This window comes from Peromyscus californicus, unplaced genomic scaffold, assembly GCF_007827085.1.
Source record: "Peromyscus californicus insignis strain IS unplaced genomic scaffold, ASM782708v3 Scaffold_9__1_contigs__length_137607984, whole genome shotgun sequence".
Taxonomy (NCBI): Eukaryota; Metazoa; Chordata; class Mammalia; order Rodentia; family Cricetidae; genus Peromyscus; species Peromyscus californicus.
In genome coordinates this window covers 127,033,837-127,055,324 of record NW_026294617.1, presented here as the reverse complement: position 1 = coordinate 127,055,324, position 21,488 = coordinate 127,033,837, and positions in this window count along the sequence as shown.

Here is a 21,488-nt window from a genome sequence, read left to right as displayed (position 1 = left end):
AGGCATGACCTATGTGATCTTCAATTATTGTGTTGAAAACTGCTGTGAAACGCATGTGCCTGGAGAAATATAGGTTAGTGTATTGCTTTGGAGAAAAAAAAAGTTTGCAAATAGTACAAAGTATCAAATATATTGGATAATGGGTCAGATGTCTGCATCTTGATTGAAAAAAAAGCTCGCCGGGCGGTGGTGGCGCACGCCTTTAATCCCAGCACTCGGGAGGCAGAGCCAGGCGGATCTCTGTGAGTTCGAGGCCAGCCTGGTCTCCAAAGCAAGTTCCAGGAAAGGCGCAAAGCTACACAGAGAAACCCTGTCTCGAAAAACCAAAAAAAAAAAAAAAAAAAAAGGAAAAAAAAGCTCATAAATTTATGCATACTGAAAGACCTAGTGTCATTGTGATGATTCAGCAAATTTGCCAAATCCATTAATGATGACACATCTTTGCATAAATTCTGTAAAACTGAATATGAACTGTCACTCCTGAGTGACTTTTAACCTTCTAGAGGACACTCCACACTATCTGGAGTCTGCAAGGTTTTCTGCGGGCATTTAGCAGTAAGGGACAGATGTGCTTTTTACATTCTACAATTGTATATGTGTATATATAACCAAACAGTTCCATTTTGTGGGGAACCAATGAAGAAACATGTTCTTCAAATAATAGGCAATGAAATTAGCAATAATCAATCAAAACAGACTAAAATCTCTGTATAAATGGTATGTGTCAATTTGAATTTTTATTGTAACTTTTTCCATTCAGAGAATTTTCCTTTAGTTAAACATCAGGAAAAGGATGCAATTGCTTTCAACCTGTTACCTAATAATTTAATAATTCTATACTGTATAATTATATGCCCTTTCTCCAAATCAGTTGACTGTTTTCACTTCTTGCTCATCAATGCACAAATGGCTGAGTTGTTCAATGGCACTGCATTCCTCTCACCTGTGACATTTGCATCTGGATGACATGCTGTGGAAGACCAGCATTCTACAGGTCATGGCCTCCTCACTCCCACAAGCTTATCAGCTAACAATTGTGTCTGTTGACTACTTGGATGAAAAATTCCAAAGAAAATAGGGAGGGCCTGAAGTGAAGTGAATGGCCCTGTCTTCTGTGAACCTGTTGTTTCATTTTGGAATAAGCCTGCCATAACGTGATGGGGTGTCCCATATGGCCAGCCAGACACATTCCTTGAATGATGAGACAGGTTTCTAACAATAGTGAAGTGTTCTATCAGCCCCTAAGTGCTGTAACAATATACACGTGCAAACATTCTATCCCTTACAGAGGATATCTGGGAAAACAATTTGGCCCACTCTCCCAAGTCAAACAACTGCAGATACATTCCAGTGTGTCATTTTCAATAAAGACAGGTGGCCTGCTGGTTCTTCATTCCGGAACTCTGCTCTGTGCTGTGAATGATATGTCCGCTGCAGTTTAACCATGCATGTGGATAAAGTATTTATGGTGACATAAATCAGAGATCTTCAACTTGCCTTATATCAAACATTTTTATTCTCTGCACACTTCATAGAGTTATAAGGTAGGTACTCCTTCTTTTTTTCTGGAGCACCAAGTATTAAAATTTGAATCAGCTGCTGCGTGAATGTGATGAACTTTCTCACTGGAGACTGAATTAAGTGGTGGCATTAATACTCAGATCAGCTCTCCTCCTGAACGGCTCACTATAAACTTCCCATGTTTGCAATTTCATGTGGCAACCCTGAATGTTCCCACTCTTATAATCTCCAGTCTTTACCTCTGTAGAAAGCTTCTAGAAATTCAAGCAGGTATATTCAATATGTAGAGAAATTTTCCAAGAAACTTGCAAAGCCAGACAGCCCTGAAGCTGTGGTGTTTCTGTTTCTCTGCTGTGTGGTTAATCCGCTATTACACTCTCCTTTGTATAAAGCATACAGCATCTGTGACGATGCTGTGTCTTGAGATAGTCTTGTTGAAAAAGGCCACTAGAGAAAGGATTTGGCTTCAGGTACTACATACGGAGGTGAGCAGTTACTTTCAAGACTATACACATCTGCCAGATGATGACTGCCACCAAAAGACTCGGTGAACAGGCCATATGGCTCAGCCAATAAAGGTATGTGCCCCTAGCCCTGACAATGTAAGATGAATCCTGAGACCTACAGGGTGGAAGGAGAAAACTCATTCCTGCCAGTTGTCCTCTGACCTCTCTATGTGTGCTAAGGCATGCCTGCCTCCCCAACACCACACATACATAAATAAATAAATGCAATACATTTTAAAGTGATCTGAATTTTAAAAAACAGAGAAAATCATAAATATTTATCTAATAATCAAAGCCATTTTTTTCAAATTCTTTCCATCTATGCATGTTCAGAAAGAAGCACACCTCATACCCATGCTCTTTCTCCTGTGCTCCAACTCTGAGGATGTTTCCAGAAGTCTGTAAGAGATCCATGCTCTGTGCTGCTTATTCTGTACTCTCTCTGTAAATTTGGAGAATAAGATAAAGAAATCCTACTTGATATGTATAATTTACATAAACAGCTTATTGAGAAGTCTTGATCCAAAGAGGGAGTATAAATATAGTCTGTCCCCTGGGAATGCTATTAGCTTTGTTGTCTTATATTTTGATGCCTCAGCCAGTGTGACCATCAGAGCTCGGATGCAGCTGCTTTGTAGCTTCACTGGTGCTGCATAGATCTCTCTCTCTCTCTCTCTCTCTCTCTCTCTCTCTCTCTCTCTCTCTCTCTCTCTCAACAGAAGCTGGGATTCTGGGCTTGATGCACAGGCAGAGGGAGGGCAGCTCTGTATGCCTTGCCTCCCTTTCCATTTCCATTGTTGATGTTAGGTTAGGCAAGAGAGACTTCAGAATGGGCATTGTGTAGCTGTGTTTATACCTGATGTCTCTGTGTCCATTACTGACTGACAATAACTTTTTAGTCTTAATTTTTCCTATAACTGGTCACAGGCTCTGCATGTATGAGCAGCCCAGAAGAAGCAACATGTGGTACTCAGACTCAGGCACAAGCTCAATCTTCAGTAGCTATATAACCACTGTGGAAATTGGCCTATTGTGTGGTGAGGACCAGCAGAACATCCCCCCTATAGTTGTGTCCCATGGTATCCAGGGACCCAGCTGTGACCCACAGTATCAGGGTAGGCCTGAGCTCACGATGGAGGTTCTAGGAATTTTTATAATCAGCTTTGACTCTAACTACAATAAAATTTAAATTCAAAATCCTATAATATTTAAAATTTAAAAACCCATAATTAACACCATGTAATGTATTGGCACATGCCATGGATTAACAGCTGCACCACAATTTACTCTCTATGTGACCTTGATAGAGTCAATCATTTCACATTTTCAAGACTAAGTTTCCTAAACTGCAGAATGGGATCCTGGGAGCCTCTTCTTCATGGTGAATTTATCTATATAAATAGACCAGACTCACTATGTTAATGGAACAGTTTTCTTCTCATATCCAGAAAAGTTATATGTGTTAAAATTAAAATGCAAACACTGTATTTTTAAAAGAAGTATTTTTCTGCATCTCTTTAATGATTTCACATCAAGATACATTTTGCCAGGTATCTGTTCCTCTCTAACGGATGCCTTAATTCATTATGATTGTAATTTCAGTTTTTTTCTCTAATGCTTCTTGTTTCCTTAGAGAAATTATAATTTTAAAGATGATGTAAGATTACAAGCATTGCAGGCATTTTCTAGAACAGTGTTTTAGTAACTGTTCTGTTACTGTGAAGAGACACCATGACCAAGGCAACTCTCAGAACATGAAGTGTTTAATTGGGGGCTTACAGCTTCATGGTGGCAAGCAGATGTCCATGATACTAGAGCAATAGCTGAGAACTTTACATACTGATCCACAGGCAGTGGGCAGAGAGAACAATACTGGGCCTGGCATGGATTTTGAAACCTCAGAACTCACCCCCAACCACAAGCATCCTTCGACAAGGCCACACCCACTCCAACAAGGCTACACCTTTTAATCCTTCTCAAACAGTTCCACTCTCTGATGACTAAGTGTTTGAATATATGAGCCTGTGGGGGTCATTTTCATTCAAAGCACCATGAACTGTAAATCACAAACATTACTTCAATAAAGTATCATTTATAAACACATTGAAATTCATTATTCCATGCCCCAACCATAGCTATTCTAATTAAATACAATGTTTGTGGAGATCAGGCATTTACGTTCACCAAGGGCCTTCTCCTTTGTATGATATCTGAAAGGTGATTCCCTGGCCCCATATACAGAAATGATGTAAATATGTATGTATGTATATGTATAAATATATACGTGTGTATATATAGATAAATTAAACCATAATTATAACCTTACCCCTCTCTTTCCTCCCTCAAACCCCTCCCATGAATTCCCTGTCTCTCTTTCTCAAATCCACGGTCTCTTTTTCTTTAGTTTTATATATATAACCTGCTCAAACCCTATAATGTTACTTGCATGTATATGATTTCAGGACTGACAACTTGGTATAAACAATTACATTCATCTTCCCTGATGACTATTACTCCTGCTCTCAGCATTCCTTAGCTTCCTATGGGTCTTTGACTAGGGTTGAGGCCCATGGAATTTTCCCTTTTCAGGTTATCATGCCCATTGGTTCCATCCTTGTTCAGATCTTGTTTAGGCAGCCATGCTGCTGAGACATCATGGGTGTAGCTTCTCTGACATGTCTAGGAGATACCATCTCATAGCAAACCTGTTCCTCTGGCTCTTAAAATCTTTTGCCCCCTCTCCTACAATAATGCCTGAGCTTTAGGTACAGGAGTTGTGTTGTGGAGGTATCAGTGGAACTGGCTACCACATTATCATTTCTTCTCTGCATTTTGATGGACAAAGATGCTGTTTTGAGAAGATGGCAAAAACTATCACTGACTGGTATCTATGAACACCTGCATCTACCTGTGCCTTAGTTTACAAAGGATGTTTGTGCATCCTAATACATGCATACATACTTACACACACACACACACACACACACACACACACACACACACACACACACACACACCACAGGTGACATCTGAGTCTTGACTTGTCTCTGATTCTATAGTTATCGAAATTAAATGACATTTTCCAATAATCGTAGCATTGTGCACTCATGTGTACCAGCTCTATTTTCTAAAGTGTTTCTTACAAGAGGTGGGGAAGAAACTGACCTGAAAAGTAATGAGGCATGGAATTAGAAATCTACTGGGGGAGCAAATGGCAAATCTCTATTTTTGTCATATAAATAAAGGACACAATGAAAGAAAGTAAAGCCTATTAGAAAATTATTGTTTCTAATCATTCTCTTTAAGAAGAATCTTTCAGAGATCCACCTGGCTCCCTGAAAGATTCTTCTTAAAGAGAATGATTAGCTACCAAGTGAGTTCCAGGAAAGGCGCAAAGCTACACAGAGAAACCCTGTCTCGAAAAAACCAAAAAAAAAAAAAAAAAAAAAGAAGAATCTTTCATTATGTTTTACATGTTTATGACAAATAAGATGACATGTTTAAAATCATGGAAAGACAGCACATGCTGACATTTGCCTGGAAACTTTTAACACTTGACTTGAGTTCACAAGTTCCTGGTTCTGTGACTGGCTCTCTCTTCTTCAAAGCACTTGTGTTTTCCACCTAGAGCATATAGTCATTTTGATTCAAATGACTTTGTTTTTCTTGTTTTTGTTTTGTTTTGTTGTTCCTGAACTCACCCTCAGTCCTCCCAGCAAGCGCAGACAATCCCCTGGTTCTGTGGAAAAAACACATTAAAGTATGGTAACAATACAAAAAAAAGCTGAAATTTTTAAATGAAATGAACTAAGCATATTTTTTCTTTTGTATCAGAGAAATATAACACAAATAAGTCTGTCTTCTTATAAGATAAATGTCCTTCCTATCAAATTTAGGAGATCATTTAAATATCCTTCAGGTTGCCCTCTGATGAATAGACCTATAAGTGAAATTTATCTCAAGACCACCCTGCTTATATTCTGAGATCTGGATCAACATATAATTTTGCAATCCATATTGTTCTCATTTAAAATAATCTTGGATATAAATTGGAAAAAAATCCCATTGTCTAGACACAGTATGATACCCTACAGAATATCCGTTTGTTGTTATGTGAGAGAGACATTTCTCTTTAGGTTTCTCCATGGTCAGCCCATGCAGCTTCATCCTGAGCCGGTGGTATTTGGGCAACATGCGGAAACCTTATGTTCTTTTACTGCTTCCCAATATTTAGAACTGATACTTATCTCTCCAAGAGGCCAAGCATTTTGTGAAGTTGAAAAACTCAGTTCAAGCTTAGTCTACATTCACTCTATTGAATGCTTCAGATACATGCCAGGTTAATGAAAGCTAAGCCATGGTGGGCTAAGTCTTCTTTGATCCTGATAACCCACAAATGTTCAGCATGAGTGAGTTTTCACGGTCAGCATGCTGTGATTTGGATATTTAACTTATGCTTTAGCCTGATGTGGTTTATTTTCCTTATATGGACGGAATGCTTATAAATAAGAGTCAGAAAGAGAATAGAATAGCACAAGGCTATCCAACATGACATCTCGGGCACTTTCCCCACTTGGCGAAGAGTCGGCATCATTTACTTGTGACTTCAAGGGCCCTTTCTTTGTACGTGAGCTGCTTTGAAGTAAAACAAACAAGAGCTCCGCAGTGGCTTCTTCTCTATTTGAGCAGCCCCGACTGCTTTCCTTTATGAATGTGTCTCCCACCCTGACAAAGCTCTGACCCCGAGCAGAAACCAGGTGTCTTTCTATCGCCTGGCAACAGGAGGCCCGAGAAGGAGGTGATGAGGTGGGTTAAAGGTGCCCAAATGGATAATGTGCTGGAAATAGCTCCCTGAACTTTCAATGCTTAAGTAAGTATAAATAGCAACCTCAATAAATCACCCCGAACACCCCAGTTCCTTGGTTTTATTTTGCTCAGAATAAGTTATCTCTCCAACGAGAGGAATTCCATAGAAGCTGGGGGTTCCGTGGGAAGAAAAAGTAGCTCATACAATTTACATAAAATATGTGTGCACCTTATTTGGGAGTCATTTGATTCTTTTTTAATTTTTATTTATGTGTGTGTGTTATGTGTGTGTATGTGGCGTGTGTATTGTGTATGTATGAGTGCAAACACATGTGTGCAAAGACACTGGTGTGGAAGATAGCAAACAGCTCTCAGGAATCACATCTCTCCTCACACTGTCAGTTCCAAGGCTCCAACTCAGGTTCTTAGGCTCACTCACTGGCACAGGTTTACTGTAGACATGACTGACTTTTCTATATATACTCAATTTCTGAAAATTGCTTCAACTATACAGTGACAAATAAGTATGCATATGTATAGATATGTGTGTCTATACATTCCCCCAAGTTTTCAGTCCCAGCAGAATGGACTCCACCACCTTCACTGTGGGCTTGTCTATGCATTGCAGGATCTTTACAGCAGGTCTTTCTGACCTCTACACCAAACTGTAACAATCACATACCTCCAATCTCCAGAGCTGCTTAATGTCTCTTAAGGAAAAAAAAAAATCTCTTGAGAACTGCTGATGAAACCTCTCATTGTAAAGCTCGGTATGTCGGATGTTGGAAGAAATAATTCTTTAAGATAAGATTATTGCTTCAGCCGGGCGGTGGTGGCGCACGCCTTTAATCCCAGCACTCGGGAGGCAGAGCCAGGCGGATCTCTGTGAGTTCGAGGCCAGCCTGGACTACCAAGTGAGTTCCAGGAAAGGCGCAAAGCTACACAGAGAAACCCTGTCTCGAAAAACCAAAAAAAAAAAAAAAAAAAAAAAAAAGATTATTGCTTCATAACGATGAGTAATATAATCAGAGTTGGAGAAAATCATGTGGGTTGGCATTACCTGAAGTTCATGCTGTCTTAGAAATCATTAAAGTTTATTATGGTTTCAAAACACCAAGCTCCCCGCTGCTTCACGTTCAAGCATAGCATCTATAAATCAAATGCAGCCAATTCAGAAACATTCCTGACAACTGATTGATTGATTGATCTCAGTTTTGAGTAGAATAATTGGCAAGAACAGGGAACCTGTTACAGACTACATATTTATAAAAACAAGAAGGCTCAAAATTACCTGTAAGACAAATATATGAGAATCTTCTCAATTCTAATAACAAAACCTTACTTTACAAATGTCTGTCCAGGCAGACAGGAAAGTAATTGAAAAGAATGTAAGTTGCTGAATCTCCAGACACAACATTTTACTAATACCAGTTTAGATTTTTCAATGCAACCGATAAAATTAGTAGTAACTGGGTTATTATGGAGACAAGTCAAACAAGAAATTCAGAGATAAAGGACTAGGGATAAAGAGTCAAATACAAGGGTGTTTAAGAATGAACATTAACATTCCAGACGATCGCCTGAGAGGAAGGCAGTCAGCAGAGCCTGGAACACCAACCAAACCTTGATAACTCTTTTTATTAGGACAAAACGATTTCCGCTTAAAGGGCATCCAACATGTTTTTACTCTGCTTTTGTTTTGTTTAAATGGTTTGCTGTGTGTATTTTTTTTTTTTTGAGATGATGTATGGCTTGAAAAGAAAAACAATGCCATTTAAATTCAGTGTTTTCCCCAGAACTGTTTATCAGTGCTTCATTCTGGGTTTCTAGGAGCACAAATGATTCCTTTTTACCTAGAGCCAGATTCGGATCACTCACTTGAGCTGGGCCTAGGGGAGAAGCACAGCATGTATGATGAGCTGATTAATTACCAGAAATCAAATGCCTTACAGTCCAGAGCTCTGTGCTAGAAAGCGCATACCAAGACCAGAGAATGGTGAGATCCACATGTCTGCATGGACGGCCACGAGCACTGTGGGATTGGGTCTTACTGTGCCCAGAAGCTGAGGACATAAAGTGATTATTTATTCCTGACAATGTCACCTGTGTTGCATCTTTCTCTTTTTATAATTTATTTTTTTTTTCTGAAGCAGAGCTGAAGAATCTATTAAAGATCTTTTAATATAGGTTAAGGAAGGGGATAGAGGAGGAATACTTTTGTGTATGCATGCATGTATGTATAAGCTTTCATGTGTGCACACACAGTGCACATGGAAGCCAGAGGGGACATTGCAGGTATTTTATCACTGTCCACCTTCCTTCATTCTATCATTGCATTTTATTTCTGTTGTTATTTTGACACAGAGTCTTTTTCTGAACCTGGAATTTACCAATCCAGATAGACTAGCTAGCTATGAAATTTCCTATCTCAGCTTCCCCAGCATGCCCCCTTCCCTGGATGTGTTACATGGGGTCTGTGAGAGCCAACTTAAGTTCTCATGCAAGCACTTTTCAGACTGAGCCATCTCCATAGACCCCCCCACCCCACCTTTTTTAAATCAGAAAGCTTAAATACATGACTTTTAAAGCCGAATACTATTAAATCAACCTTCAGATTTTCTCATTTCTAGAAGTCTTACATAGCAGTGTGATTGTCTCATCATCCCTCTTCGTACTCCTTGGAAGTTCTACAGTAATTCACTATTAAAGGTTAGATTCTGGCCGGGCGGTGGTGGCGCACGCCTTTAATCCCAGCACTCGGGAGGCAGAGCCAGGCGGATCTCTGTGAGTTCGAGGCCAGCCTGGTCTCCAAAGCGAGTTCCAGGAAAGGCGCAAAGCTACACAGAGAAACCCTGTCTCGAAAAACCTAAAAAAAAAAAAAAAAAAAAAAAAAAAAAAAGGTTAGATTCTGTCTTTTTTTCAAGCTTTGAGAACACAAATAGAATCCTTTGAGGACATCTCTTAGGAAGAGCTTCTCATTAAACTGGAATGCATGTCTGCCAGGGAGATATAAACAGAGACAGAATAGCATGAAATGTTGGGAACAACATACTGCCAAGAATCTGGGAAGTCACTAATAATCAGAGATGGGCAAGATCAGCTTGGTGGCAAACATTTCTGTCTTCACTATTGCAGAACTATTCTATATACTCCTTCAGTTCACAGGGTAAGTTGCTTTCCTTTCTATTTTCTTTACCTAATATCCATAAAACTTCCATTAGCCTCACAGATCCATTTGTAGGAAAGACAAAGGTCAAAAAGTCCCACCTAGAATTCTTACACAGGCAAGTTTGCCGATTTTTAGCTGGTGCATTTTAATTTTTTTTCTTCTGGGGATCATTTGTTCTCCCAGAAACCTTATGCAATTTACCTTCTGTTTCCAAGAAGTTTCCAGAATTGAGACTCAGCCATGCTCAACAAGATCACTGTAGCCTTTAACCCCATCACTGTTGCTTCTGATCCCTTAGACACTTGGCCCCTTCCCTGAAAGAGAATTTTAATAAAGAAATCAAAATTATTGAGTAAAAGAGCACCAGTCCTGAGTCTCCCTCTCCACCTCAAGCTAGCCCAGGAGAGGAGAGCAGAACAGTGAGCTTCAGCTGCAAAGCAGGCAGCTTTGGAGAAAAGGAACAAGTCAGATAGGGAAGGAGTGAGTGTTTCAGGGTTTAAGATTTTAAATAAGGTCACGTGACACTAGGAGTGGGGCTCATGGATAGAAGCTGCTTACGAGAGAAAACCAACATCACATAAATGGTGTTCTAGAACGTTTGTGGAACTGGGCTTCTTGCTGTCCAGTGAGCTTGTTTTCTTTAGAATTCCACTTTCTCCCTTCCCATGGAGTCCAGCATGCTACAGCTCAGCAGATCTTCTGACTAAGGGGAACGCTTCCATCTGGCTCTTAAGAATTGAGTCCCTCTCGTAGGACCTTTAGTTAATAATCTTGATGAACCGGAGAGTCTTTCTCTCTTAATCTCACTTTTAAAATGTGAAACATACAGTTATTGAACCACAGATTGCAACTAGTCTAACTAGAAAAGTCTAGAAAGTAGAAGACACAGATAGAAAAGGTCCCTCAAAATCACAATAACATGAAAATCTAACCACAGAATTTAAAATATAAAGTTTATCTACAGAATTTAAAAAAAAATCACAACTCTTAAAAAGTTAAATAAAGACAAGGGAGATAGCTTAGTGGGAAAAAATTAAAACTGCTTGTGCAAGTGTGAGGAACAGTCCAAGTCCCCAGAACTCATGTTAAAGATGGGTACTCAGCACAGCCATGGGCAGTTCCAGCCCTCTCACTCAGAGACAAAAAGACAATGACAGGAGAATGCCCAGAACCTTTCAGCCAAGCTACCATGGTGAAGACAGCGCTGATGAGTTCTGTAACAAACAAGGTGACAGGTGATAGCATGCACCCAAAGTTGTCTTTAGACCTCCACAGGAGTGTCAGGATATATGCATACCTACACCCACACCCACATACGAATGAACACACATCACACACACACACACACACACACACACACACACACACACACACACACACACCACAGAAATACCACCACCACCACCACCACAAAAAGTGACATTAGCTTTTAGTAATTACTAGTGTTTATCTCTTCTAGCCCCTCCTTTTTTCCTGGCGTAACAATTGACTTCAGACTTTGTTCCTTATCCTGTCCACCCTATTCTTCATTTTGCAATGATTTCTTTGGGCCTTTTATTGTGAGAGAAATTTGAGTATGGACAAAGCCAGCTCCGTTGGTCCTCATGCATCCCATACCTATAGTCTCAACAGTCCATTTTTTTACTCCTCTTCATTCAACCAATTCTCTGCTAAATGGCTTTACTCTCTCCAACTTTCCTGTCTCCATATATCCTTTATTTTATTTTTTAACTGTTCAAATACTTAAAATGACTCTTGCAGACATTAAATATTTAAGGAGTTCTCTATACTTATTTATGGTATTTGTTGGTAGGTAGGATATGAAATTGTTGAATATTTTGTAAGAAAGTGCCAGTTTAGTAACTTAAAAAATTATCTTCAAATACACTCCCTTTGTTGAAAAAATGTAATAATATGTGGATGCTAATAACCCCAGGCCTCTTTGATATAATATGCTTTAGAAAATTATAAGACATATTTTTTTTACAAAAATTACATTTGAGTTTGAAGCACATTGCATGAATTTTCCACTTTTGGCAAAAAATTTACCCTCCTAATTATGTTTACCTTGGGCTAATATTAAAATTGGTTTGCATTACTTGATATGAAAATTGCCTAAGGGTAAGGGCTCAGAGAGAAGGACTTGACCCAGAAACATACAGGCAAGGGAGAAGTAGGCCCAGGGGTATAGATTTAACCTACATAGTACAGAAAGTGGATGAGCCACAAACATGTAACCATACTCATCTCTAAAGAGAAAATGAGGTTTTACTAAGACTTTTCATTCTTGCTAAGTTTTTTCCTTTTTATAGTTCTTTGTCTTTGTTGAGATAAACTCACACAAAATCTTTATTCTCTACCTTCATATTTTATAAATTTTGCTGGGATTCTTTACAAGAGTATATTCTAACTGTTGGTCAATGGAAATCTCAGTGATTCAATGGGTTTACTTTGTCAGGGATGATAGAAACACTCCCTTCCCTCTTCTATTTTTTCTTCATGACTAGAGACATTCACCTGAGAACTTGAATGCCCCCCATGATGTTATTTTAGGAGTCACCCTGATTGCATTAAGGAATACCTAGAAAACTGGCATTGAATCTTTTGGTGTGTTAGGAGTTTGTAGAGGGGATCATTAACTGAAATAAGGGCACTGAGTGAGGAAATCGGCCCTCAGTATGGCAGTCACCATCCACATGTCTGTGAGCCTAAGGAATGCAAGTGTATGATGCTCCCTTTTTGCTCTTGTTGGACATCAGAACTCTGGGCTCTAAGCTTGGTACTCCAGGACTTAGAGCACCAGTCTGCTAGATTCTAAGGCTGTTGGCCTCACCTTCAGTTACACCATGGACTTCACTGATGCCAAGACCTGCAACTTCAGACTGAGCTACAAAACTGTCACCATAGGACTCTGTGTTTCATATAATAACAGTTCTCAGCCTCCAAAAATCACATGAACCAATTGTCCTAATAAATCCCCATGGTGTCTTTCCTGCCTATGTGCTGTGTCTCTCTGGAGACCTGAGTGACACAGCTCTTCCTTCTTTTGCTGTCAGTGCTCTCTAAAACAAGAATAACATTTGTAACTAGTTAATTCCAGTGATTTACAACTGTGATTTTAAGTGTGTTCATAAGATTTTTTTATGAGGCAGGAAACGGCATTATCTTTATTTCAAAAATGGGAAATTACTGTATGCTCAAACTGAACCATGCATCCTCGTTTGCTGCTTTGTCCTTAGGGAAACAGCCATGTTACATCTTGGTACAGTGTCACTGTTGCTGGTGAATGTGTAATGGACATAAGCATGTCTGTCGAACAGGCTTCCAAATAAGAGAAAAGTAAGTAGTTTAATAAAATATATATGAAGAAACTATGTTCTTCCTAGAGTTGAAAAGGTAAACTCAATCATTCAACACCAAGGGCTTTATGGAGCTCTTATTAGAACAGCAGCTTTGTTGAAACGGGTTAAAGCTGTGACAGCCCTTGCCAGGCAGTAATAGCACACTCCTTAAATCCCAGCACTCAGAAGGCAGAGGAAGATGAATCTCTGAGTTCGAGGCCAGCCTTGCTTACAGAGCAAGTTTCCAGACAGCCAGAGCTATACAGAGAAACCTTATCTCGAAAAATAAATTAAAACTGTGACATCCCAGTTTGACTTGAACCTGTGCAGTCGGTCCTAGTGCGTGATGCTACTGTCTCTGTGAGTTCATATGTGCATCAGTCCTGTTGTGTCTGAACGATGCTGTTTCCTTGGAGTTGTCCACCACCTCTGGATCTTAAAAATCTTACTGCTTTCTCTTCTGTAAAGATCCCTGAGTTTTGAAGGGAGGGCTTTGATGAAGACATCCCATTTAGGACTGAGTGCTCCAAAGACTCTCCCCACTCTCTGTACATTGTCGTTATATGTCTCTGTCAGTTCCCATCCACTGAAGAAAGAAGCTTCTCTGATGAGGGCTGAGCGAGGCATTGATCTATGGGTATAGCAGTATGGTGTTAGGAGCCATTTTATAGCTTTTCCTTCAGCAGAATGATAGTCTTAAGTGCTGTCTGCAATTGATACTGGCCACCAAGCAAAAGTGAGTTTCCTCCAGTGGATTCTCACTGTGTATATTAACCATACTGCAGGGCAGAACCTATACCCAGAAGTAGGTGGTCAACACAAAGTAGACTCAGTGGCATTTTTGTAGATGTTTTAATCTCATCTCATTTTGTCTTGCTTGGTCATTTTTTGTCTCATTGGTATTTTAATTGTTTAGTTGTATTTCTGGTTTGGTGTGTGTTTCTTGATTTTGCTTGCTTTGTTTTAAAGAAGTAAAGGGGAGAAATAATATAAAGTTGGGTGGGTAGGGTGTTGGAAGAATTAGGGGAAGGGAAAAACATGATGAACATATATTGCATGAAAAACATTTCAATTAAAATTTAAAATACTGTGAAGAGCTTAGATGCTGCCTCAAGGACTTTGTCATTCATGATGTCTTTAAGAGTTACATTGGTATGTGCTGTGGGATGGTCTGTATGTCATGTGTGTTGCTGATTGGTCAATAAATAAATCACTGATTGGCCAGTGGCCAGGCAGGAAGTATAGGCAGGACAAGGAGGAGAATAAAGCTGGGAAGGGGAAGGCTGAGTCAGAGAGACACTGCCAGCCCCCGCCATGACAAACAGCATGTGAAGATGCGGGTAAGCCACGAACCACGTGGCAAGGTATAGATTTATAGAAATGGATTAATTTAAGATATAAGAACAGTTAGCAAGAAGCCTGTCACAGCCATACAGTTTGTAAGCAATATAAGTCTCTGTGTTTACTTGGTTGGGTCTGAGCAGCTGTGGGACTGGCGGGTGAGAGAGATTTGTCTTGACTGTGGGCCAGGCAGGAAAACTCTAGCTACAGGTATGTAAAGTTCTGCTATATAAGGCTAAATGACCATGTGCTAAATAACTTCTAGAACTTTTACTCCAAATTCCTTGGTTCCCAGATTAGCATCTGATTTTCCCCACTGTCCACATCATGTGTTTTATTCTCATTCAGATTTTACTTTTGAATCTTTTTTAAAAAGAGAGTTACCTCTAGTTCTATAAACTATATTAAATGAAGACTATTGACAAAAACTTTTCAAGTTATGTAAATCATTAAAAACATTTTGTATAGCCCGTATCAGAACTTTGGGGGCTTCTTTCATGGCAGATAAATAAGATTTGTTACTCAGATTTTTTGACAGCCAATTTGCAAATATAAAGATATTTCAGTTAACTGGGTAGGCTGCGTACTTTTTCAACAAGTGCATTTGTGTTGACATTTTTAATGAGTCTATTAGTCAACATGTATTAGGTGTCTTCAGTGTTCAGAACACTGTTTCAAGTCATTCAAGACATTCTTCCTTTCCTTAGTCTACTTCCAGCCATACAGCAGCTCTCAGGATGATTTCAGCCTCTTTATGCATACTGTAATCCACCATCTTAGAAACTGCCCCACACACTTTCTGCACAGAAGGTGAAATAATGAATGTGGAAATGACTGATGATGTTTTAGATAGTTCAGAGAATAGCACAGCACACAATGCTTAAAAGACATCACACAATTTTCTCTGAATCAAACTCACAAGTTTCCCTTTACCACTTCAATGCTTTCTAATTTCATGACCAGGAAGTAATATTATCAATTCATGCTTCTCAGCCTCTGTATCACATTAAAACAAAGATGATCTCTTCATGTGTATCTTCTAATTCATGTTCAAAACTTTACACATATATAGATGAGCACAAATAGATGTGTGTGTGTGTGTGTGTGTGTGTGTGTGTGTGTGTGTGTGTGTGTATGAGTAGGGTTTTTCCCTTAAAATGCAACACAAAGCCTATTTCAACTTACAATAATAAAAGGGATCTATCATCTGCCCCTATTTTTTAATCATTATTTTTTCTGTTTTGTTCTAGAAGTATCTGCAGCTATTCTTTATCTTTATTTCCCGGAAGTCATAAAAGTATGGGAAATTATCCACCTTCTAAACATGCAAAATAGTCACAATCATTCTATTATTGCTTTGTACGGAAGATTTTGTATCAAAGCAGAAAAAAGGGTCTCAACACACCTTAGAAGAAGTCAAATATTCCAAGGAAAACTGCAGTATCTGTATTGACATTCATTTATCTGTATCAATTTGCTACTCTATTTTATCTACCCAAACCTAAACTTTGATATTTGCAAAGTTAAGGGTCATATTTGTAGGCATGCATCAGTCTTGTTTGTGATCAATAATGCCCTAGTCCCTTGAGTATTTAAAAAGGAATATTTCAGAACACTTGAGACAATGTACCTTGAGGTGCAGTTTAACAACATGGCATTTCTTACAGTTCAAATAACCAAAGATATCTTCCTTCCCTGTGGTCAATGTCAAAAGATTCAGCCATATTAGAACAGAGTAGTGATAAGAACCTTGAATAACATACACAAATTACAAGGACCAAACACTAAGCCTTAGTTGAGCTCATAATTAATTAAAGGTAAATCTCAATGAGAAAGAACTGGGAGTAGAAGGGAATTCATTATTGTGTTGACTATTTATACCTGTTTCATATTTCACTTATTAAATTCAACCCCAGATACTGTTGTCCAAGGGGTAAAGAGACAAATCACCAGTAATTCTAAAGCCAATCTTTAAAATAATGCCAGAAAAATAAATGTTGCTTTTGGTCTCTGCACTGTTCCTCTTTTCACTGCTTATTAATAACAATTATTATTTATGCATTATTATTATTTATGCAGATGTGGAAAATGTAATTAAGATTGCCCTTTTGATTGGAGATACACTTCCAAAAGCTCAGGTCTAAAGGGCTTGTCATTTTCTGGGGTGTGGGTGTCTAATTGTTGAAAGGGCACCAAAAAATCCTTCACAGAGCAAATTCTTCCTTTTATGCTTTCCTTTATTTCTTATCTCTTTTCTAGCAGCTTTTAGCAAGGCAGAGAAGTAAAGACTCACAAATCTCACTCACTGAGTCGGGTGCATCAAATATTTATCATGCACCTGCCCTGTGTTTTCCTTATTCTGCTGCTGGAGATGTAAAGGAGTATGGAACTTTTGAGATAGGGTTGTAAATATTCTTGGGAAATAATGAGGTCAGATAGAAAATAAAATGATTGCCGACAGTATCAGCATTGGTGTAGAGGATAGATGATGCAATAAGAAAGAGAATGACTGAGTATGATTCAGGTCTTACTTAGAAAAGGTACAAAAGAAAGCTACTGTGAAATCATGGTCGTGAAGCTGACATGTGAATCACAGGAATGAACTAGTCACCCAGCGAAGCTGGGAGGGAATGTCCTAGACTTAGGGAACAACAAGTACAAAGGCTCAAGGTAAAAGCAAAGACAATATGTGTAGAGAAAAGAGGTTCCCGGCATCAAGGAAAAGAGGCCAAAGAGTTAGCTGGAAGCCACATTAGGATGAACCTGAAGACCATAGGAATAAAATGTTACTTGATTCAATCAAAAGTCTTAGTAAAGCTTTAAAGAAAGCATGTGATTGTGAGCATTATGTATTTTAAAATGTCAGTTTGTGAGGCAGGGGGAGACTCCAAGAAAAAGACAGTAAATCTAATGCAGTAGTCTAGGTAAGATATGATACTAACATGAACTAAAGTAGTCAAAGGGGAGATCAGGAGGGATTGTGTACTCCAGGAAGTGCTTTGAGGTAGAGTTAAAAGGGTGACTCCATAAATTCCATGTAGGTGTGAGCAGAGACAGAAATGAAGAATATATTCTGAGATTTGGACCAGAGGATAGTTTCATCAGTGGATGAAGAAAACAGTGTGAAAGAAAGGGTACAGGAAAATTTAAAAAATAATAATAATCATACACACTTGTAACATGAATCTTAAAATGTCTTCTTAAAAAAAACAAACCTGGAGCCAGGTATTGGGGTGAACTCTGAGAAATCAGAGATATAGAACAGGATACAGCTAATCTCACCTTGCCAGTTTCCCAGCTGATCTTATTTCCTCAATCTGGAAGCCTCTGTATCCTCATCCAAACAGATCTCAGCTGAACTGCTGCTAAAAGCCTAAAAGCTTAACCAGCTCTAGTTCTTGGTCCTCACACCTTATATACCTTTCTGCTTTCTGCCATCAGAAATCCATTTCTGGGATTAAAGGCATGTGTCACCATGCCTGGCTGTTTCCAGTGTGGCTTTGAACTCACAGAGACACAGGCAAATCTCTGCCTTTGGAATGTTAGGATTAAAGGCATGCGTGCCACCAATTGCTGGCCTCTGTATCTAGTGGCTGTTCTGTTCTCTGACCCCAGATAAGTTTATTAGGGTGCACAATATATTGGGGAATATAATATCACCACATACACTCTTATCTTCTGCAATGGAGATTATTTCTTCAATATAAAGACAAGATAAACAAGAACCTTCAGCTACTGCTTAATCATTTTCAAGGAGCTGTTTCACAGCCTTTGAAGGAATTCTGCCTATCTCATATACACAGTCGAAATTAACCTCTGCCATGTTTGTGTGAGGAAATTGTCCATTTTTTTCTATACTCAGGTAAGAAAACCTACACTGAAAATTCACACGCAAAACTGGGTGACTCCAGAGGAAGATGTAAAGTGCTAAGTATCACTTAACCCATACTAAGTGTCAAGCTCCATGTCCTGGTACAGAAGAAATTTACCAAAGTTTCAAGGTGTGAAAGCAGTTCGCAATCTCAAAGGAAGGAATCCAGGCCTAGGATTTCTTGTTACAGGATCAAAATGGAATCCAGGAAGGAGATCCAACATTAAAAAGAACTAGAGCAAACTGCTGTTTGGCTCGCTCCAGTAGCCATTAGCCTAAAGAAGATAGATGTCTTCTCCCTGGGAAGATGATGATTCCAAGAACCAGAGATGGCTCTTAATTTGCCAGTTGGCTGTTGAGGGATTCCAATTATGTGGATTGGAAAGATGCTGGCTTGGAAACATTCAGTCAGTTTGAAGGAAATGTACTCCTTCACTCTGATCATCTGCTTGGACAGGGCATGAATGAGTTGTCCAAGTGAACACTACTGTCAGCTGTAGTCAGTTCTGACACTAGGTGGATATGGACAATAGAATAGCTGAACAGAACTGTCCTCAGCTCCTTCTCTGTGCTATCTGTGTGTATATGAGTGCATGTGTGCATAGGTATATGTGTGTATGCACACATGTGTATGCAAATGTGTCGGGTGCCTTCTTCAATCACTTTACACAGTTTTTGGAACAGGGTCTCTTTTAGGTGAACCTACTGTTCACCAATTTGGCAAGAATAGCTGGGCAGGACATCCCAGAGTTCTACCTGCTCCACCCAAGAGCGCTGAGATTACAGGAATGCACCACTGTTCCTGGTTGTTCACATTATGTGGGTTCTGGGCATCTGAACTCAGATCCTCATGCTTGTGCAATAGCATCTTTCCTGACTTAGTCATCTCTCTAGGACCCTCAGATCATTCTTCAACAGTGACTAAAGGAAGGAATGTTGAATATTAAATTGGAAGTAAATTAATATTACTGATCTCATTCTCACAAAGAGATGGATTGCTTTCTCATTACATTCTCTTCAGAAAGAGATTTTCCTTTACAGAGTTTAGATATAGTTCTGTAATTAAAATAAAATGAAGAGTGCATTAAGGAAGACTAAGGAAATCTGTTAATAAAAATATTTTTAGGACAAAGAAGAAGGTGTGAACAAAAAGAGAAATTTCTAGTTCAAATCCACAAGTAGACAGAATTGAATAAAGGAAATTTATATATATATATATTATATATATTATATATATATGTTATTGGTGGCCTGTTATACTGTTTGGAGCAGGATACATCTCAGGAGCACTTATGGACTTCCATTTCCATAAAGGAAGGGACTTACAAAACTTTATACCTGTAATAAGTGATTTATCAATGTGGCTTAGCCCGCCAATTACATTGCCTATAAATGACACTGTGGGGGTGGGGATTTAGCCCAGTGGTAGAGCACTTGCCTAGCAAGCGCAAAGCCCTGGGTTCAATCCTCCGCTCAAAAAAAAATAAAAATAGCCTCCCTGGTGATGTGAGTAGCAGACAATTCATCCTTGTTTCATGTCTAGTATCCTGCTATGAGTGAGTACATACCATGTTTGTCTTTCTGAGTCTGGGTTACCTCACTCAGGATGATTTTTTCTAGATCCATCCATTTGTCTGCAAACCTCATGATGCCATTGTTTTTTTCTGCTGAGTAGTATTCCATTGTGTATATGTACCACATTTTGTTTATCCATTCTTCAGTTGAAGGGCATCTGGGTTGTTTCCATGTTCTGGCTATTACAAACAATGCTGATATGAACATAGCTGAACAAGTGCTCTTATGGTGTGGTTGAGCATTTCTTGGGTATATGCCCAAGAGTGGTATAGCTGGATCTTGGGGGAGATTGATTCCCAATTTTCTAAGAAAGCGCCATATTGATTTCCAAAGTGGTTGTACAAGCTTGCATTCCCACCAGCAGTGGAGGAGAGTTCCCCTAGCTCCACATCCTCTCCAGCATAAGGTGTCTTCAGTGTTTTTGATCTTAGCCATTCTGACAGGCGTAAGGTGGAAAACAGGACCCCAAGAAAGACACAGGGATCGCCCAATGACAGAGAAATGGAACGAGATCTACATGAACAGCCTGGACATGAGTGGGGGTAATGAAAGGCGAGGGTCGAGGGAAAGAGAGCTTGGGGGAGCGGGAGATCCCAGCTGGATCAACAACAGAGAGGGAGAACAAGGAATAGGAGACCATGGTAAATGAAGACCACATGAGAACAGGAAGAAGCAAAGTGCTAGAGAGGCCCACAGAAATCCACAAAGATACCCACACAACAGACTGCCGGCAATGGTCGAGAGACAGCCCGAACTGACCTACTCTGGTGATGGGATGGCCAAACACCCTAATTGTTGTGCTAGAAACCTCATCCAACTACTGAGGGATCTGGATGCAGAGATCCATGACTAGGCCCTGGGTGGATCTCTAGGAGTCCAATTAACGAGAATGAGGAGGGTTTATATGAGCGAGAATTGTTGAGACCAAGGTTGGATAAAGCACAGGGAGAAATAGCCAAATGAATGGAAACACATGAACTATGAACCAATGGCTGAGGGGTCCACACTGGATCAGGCCCTCCGAATGGGTGAGACAGTTGATTGGCTTGATCTGTTTGGGAGGCATCCAGGCAGTGGGACCAGATCTTGTGCTCATTGCATGAGTTGGCTGTTTGAAACCTGGGGCCTATGCAGGATTGTTTGGCTCGGCCTAGGAGGAGGGGACTAGACCTACCTGGACTGAGTCTACCAGGTTGACCTCAGTCTGTGGGGAAGGCTTTGCCCTGGAGGAGATGGGAATGGGGGGGGGGGCGTTGTGGGGAAGGTGAGGGGGACGGGAGGGGGGAGAACAAGGGAATCCGTGACCGATATGTAGAACTGAATTGTATTGCAAAATAAATTAAAATAAATTTAAAAAA